The following is a 4,942-nucleotide window of genomic DNA, read 5'->3' on the forward strand; positions in this document are numbered from 1 at the left end:
ATATTGAAACAGACTTTTTTTTTTGCTTTTTGAAAAGAGGATGGAAGACCAATTGAAGTTAAGTGACTTGCCCAAGGTCACACATCTAGTAAGTGTTAAGTGTCTGAGGTCACATTTGAACTCAGGTCCTCCTGACTCCAGGGTCAGTGTTATATTCACTGCACCACCTAGCCACCTCAAATATGCCTTTTTTGAGACAAACTTTTAAAATAATGTATTTAAATTCAAGACACAATCACCACCATCCTCAAATCTATAGAGATAATTAAATGATAAATGCTATTACCATCACCAATTAATATGTACTGAATATCTACTATAAATAGTTCTCTGAGGCAACATTAAAAAGAATGGTGTGATTTTAATTGCCTTTGGGGTTGTCTTGTTAGAATGTAACCTTCTTGAGGTTAGAGTATTGTTTTGCTTTGGTCTTCTTATCCCTACACTTGCCTTATACATATTAAAACCTTTATATTTCTACTTGCTAGTGGTTACCAGAAGGCAGAAATAGTATCTATCCAAGTATCTTATGGGGAAAAGCAGCCATCCTCTATCTCCCTAGCACATAAAAAGCGCTGCTTCAGAACACAGTACTAGCTAAAACAATAGTCAGTTAATAAACATATAATAATCACCTAATATGTGCTAAGGATTGTTCTAGCTGTAGACATACAAAGAAAGATAAAAGATAATCCCTACTTTCAAGTAGTTAAGAGTCCAGTAAGGTAGAAATCATGAAAACAATTATATACAAATAACTTTTACAAAAGATAAACAGGAAATCATAAACAGTGGGAAAATAGAATTAAGAGGGATTGTTTCATTATGGGTCTTTGGGTTATCTGAGGATTCCCCTCCTTGTATCATTTATCTTGAGTATATCTAATTCATTTGGGTTTATACCCTACACTTTGACCTAGACACTGACATGGTCTTTCAATTAAATTTCCACTTTCTTTATAAGAAGTGCACCTCTACCTTTGCAAAACCCAGATTTTACAGTTGTAGATGTCCTCTACTTGTTCTATTATGATCACTAAACAAAGGAATTGAAAGACTAGGTCTCATTTAAAACTTCCTCAAATATTTTTAAAGACATAATCCATCACATCATCTCTCAGAAGGACTATTAAATTCCCTATTTTTTGTATGCATTGCTTAACTTTATTTTTAAGTCTAAATTTTATGTATTTTTCTAATTACATGTAAAAAACAAATTTTAACATTTAAAAAATATCATGAGTTGCAGATTCTCTTCCTCTCTCCCTTCCCTCTCCTTAAGAAGGATAGCAATTAGTTATAGCTTATTCATGTGAAGTTATGTAAAACATATTTCCTTATTAGTCATGTTGTAAAAGAAAATAAAGAACAAAAAACCTCATGAAAAATGAAGGAATTAAAAAGCACTATTCTTTGATGTGCATTCAGACTCCATCAATTCTTTCTCTGAAGGTGGGTGGCATTTTTCAACATAAGTCCTTCAGAATTGTCTTAGATCATCATAATGTTGAGCATAGATAAGTCATTCACAGTTGATCATCATACAGTATTGTTGCTACTGTGTGCAATGCTCTTTTTGTCCTCCGATGTTATTTCTTATAGCACAATAGTATTCCATCAGAGTAATAAACCACAACTTGTTCAGTCATCCCCAACTGATAGGCATACTCTCATTTCCAATTCTTTGCCACCACAAAAAAGTAGCTATAAATAATTTTTGTACATATACGTCCTTCCCTTTTCCTCTTTTTTTTACATTTGTGGGATATAGATCTAGTAGTGGAATTGATGAATCAAAGGATACGTACAAATTGATTACCTCTTGGACACAGTTCCAGGTTTCTTTTCAGAATGGTTGAATTAGCTGACAATGCCACAAACAGTGCACAAAGGATTAATAAGTTCTAAGAAGGCAAAATTATTACTAACTAAATGTGTGGTTAATATTTTAGTTAGTATATAGACTATGAATTTTGGCCCAAAGTTATAATAGAGTAGAATTTGGTATTTTATGGCTGGTGCTGTTGTAATATTTGATGTCTACATATCTAGAATATGCATGACTTTATGTAAAATAAACCTAGATTCAAATACAACTCATAACACTTATTTTATGACCCTTGGGAAGTCATTTAATCTTCGTTGCCACAGGCAACTCAGTAAGAATTACATATTTAGTCACAGGTCAGTAAGATATATCTCCCAGGATATATGTTAGGGAAACCACATTAAGGAAATCACTTATATTTACATATAATCAAGTTATCACAATTTATGAAAGAGTAGAGGCTTATGTCAATGTGCTTAATACATATGAACCTATTTTTTTTTACTTTGAGCAAATCCCACCATTTTAATAATTGTTGAAGTGTTTCAGTATCTCTTTTCAATGACATGAAGATGGTAATATTTTTTTTTATTTTCTAATGAATTTATAGTCAAGGGAAAGCATCTGCCATTGTTCTTATGGAGAAAAAAATAAAATCTAATATTCAATTACTTGACTTCAAAGTCAAAAGCCATAAATATTTCAAAATTTGTGATTTATACAAAGATAATATTGCCAAAGAAAAGACATTTCTGTGTCATGTGTCAAATTGGGTAATCTCAACAAGTAACATCCACATAATTTAAAAGTACAAGATATTTCACATTTAACAATGGTATAATTTTGTTTAGCCAAGAAAAATTCTCTTTGAAATGATATTCTGCTCTATTAAAAATAAAAATACTGCTTTGTGAAATACTATTATGATGAAAGGACAAGAGGAAGAGAAAGAAATACAGGAAACAGAGCCCAGGGATCACTTGATTTTTATATCTAGTTGCAGTCCTGAGTTCATGGATTAAATAAGTTTCAGAAGAAATAGAGATTTCATGCAATATGCACAGACAATGGCCCTGCTGCTTCTCAATTCAATTTCAGTATTCTGATGGTCTCTCCCCCTTCTGATTCTCCCTCTTATTATTTCCTTTTGACTAAAAATAGGGACCAATTATTTTCTAATCCCGCTGTCCCTCTTGACAAGAACAGAAGTAGGGACAAACAACCAGGAGGGGTAACAAATGCAGCTACAAACATCAAGAAGTGAGAAACAACCTGTAAAATGGCAATAGCAAGCAGGGAAAACACTTGAAGTAGGCCAGTTATCAGTGGTGTGCCTAAATGTGATTGAGATGAAAACTAGCAGGGCCCTATGCCAATATTTGGAGATCTGGCACCTAATAGCACAAAAGCTGCAAATGTGTACTGAGGAACTTCAAATATCTTTTGGACACCCTTGCATAGAACAGTATCTATAATACACTCCATAAAAACGATGAATCTCATAAGCCAACTCTCTTTTCATCTTGAAATAGTTTTATCACTTTTTCTGTGGTTAGTAAATAAATGCACTCTATAAACAATGGAGATTGCTTAAATACCTCAGATTTTGTAGTGATAGGCATTATACCAATATCATCAGAATTGTACTAAATCTCTGAATTAGGATACATGATGCTAGAAATCCAGTTGACAACAGATTGATTAACTGATAGTCTAGATGATTCCAAATGTGTAGAAACTGTACTCCAAATTCTTTTAATCAAGGCTTCTATACATTTAGTATTATCTATTAAAACTATTTAGATCTAACACACTAATGTGTGTGGTGAAGAATGAAAACAAAAATTCTACACAGCCTCTTCAAACTAAATCAAAGAATGCTTTTATTCTCAGGGAATTAATTGAAAAACCGGTTGCCCTAGGTCACAGTTACACTGGGAACTCTTGAGTGAAAGTAGGAAGAGAGGTTTATAAGGGTAAGAAATGGTAAAAAAAGAGTAGCTAAAACTCATCTTCTCCAAAGATTTGCTTAGCGATAGTGCTGTTAGCAAATGTGGATAGAAAGCAGAGTGGTGGTGGTGGTGGTAGAGAGGGTGAAAGAGTAGATGTGGCATTATTCTTTTACATTCACTACTCAGGTCCGAAAAGATTATAGAGAAAGACAATATCTTTGAAAATTGGTGAAAACTGATGCATAGCAACTTCTCAGAATTGTGATTCATAAGATGCCAAAATAAACTGTCATGCCATTCTAACCCTAGATATCATGCTCACAATTATTTTCTTCTTTTTTGAACACTGAAAAAAAAAAACTTTAAAGGAACGATTTTCTAGTCATGATCCAGAATTATTGGCAGAAGTCTGGCCATGCTGCTCTATTAATAGAAAGGGAATGATGGGCTAGAATAATATCTGTCTTCTCCCTCAAGTACTATTAGCTTGGGGAGGGGAAATGGGAGGGGGGGGATGCCCATAGAAACTGCTAAACCTGAAGAAACCGAAAAGATCTAAAGAGACACTCAAGGTCAAAGAGACTGAAAAGACTCAGAGATTTGAAAAGATTAGAACTCTGCTTTCTTCTACTTTTCCCAACCCTGTCTTATCCATCATTCAAGTGTGGGGAATTGTTCTCCACAATGAGGGTATCTGATAAAAAATATCCTTGTAACTCGGGTTATATTCCTCCCCCGGGTCGAAAATTTTTGTAATACCTTAAAATGGGGCCAGTCCAAAACCTGCAACTTCACATTACAAGCACAAATTTTAAATAGGAAGGATGATTTTCTTGGCCTCCCAGGTGTAATGGCAAGCACCCTAGGATACCCAGGATAACTGCTAGCAAGGGTTCTTTGATCTACTTTTCTAATGGAAAGTGACTCAAAAAGGGATAACAATATTACTTTAATCAAACATATATATCACTTACTTAGTTCAGGGAAAATCTCAGTACCCTGAACTTCAGAAAATACAAACAGAAATTGCAAGAAGAAAAAAAATAGAGCCAGAGAAAATAACACAGTTCAACAGCCCAATAGACAAGAGTTTCTAATGTGTCTGACCATTACATGCATACATAGTTATCAGATAGAGAAGCACCAACATCTGAGTTTTCAA

Source organism: Petaurus breviceps, unplaced genomic scaffold (genome assembly GCF_028583685.1).
Source record: "Petaurus breviceps papuanus isolate PSGF00001 unplaced genomic scaffold, PetGlider_PUasm1.0 90743, whole genome shotgun sequence".
Lineage (NCBI taxonomy): Eukaryota > Metazoa > Chordata > Mammalia > Diprotodontia > Petauridae > Petaurus > Petaurus breviceps.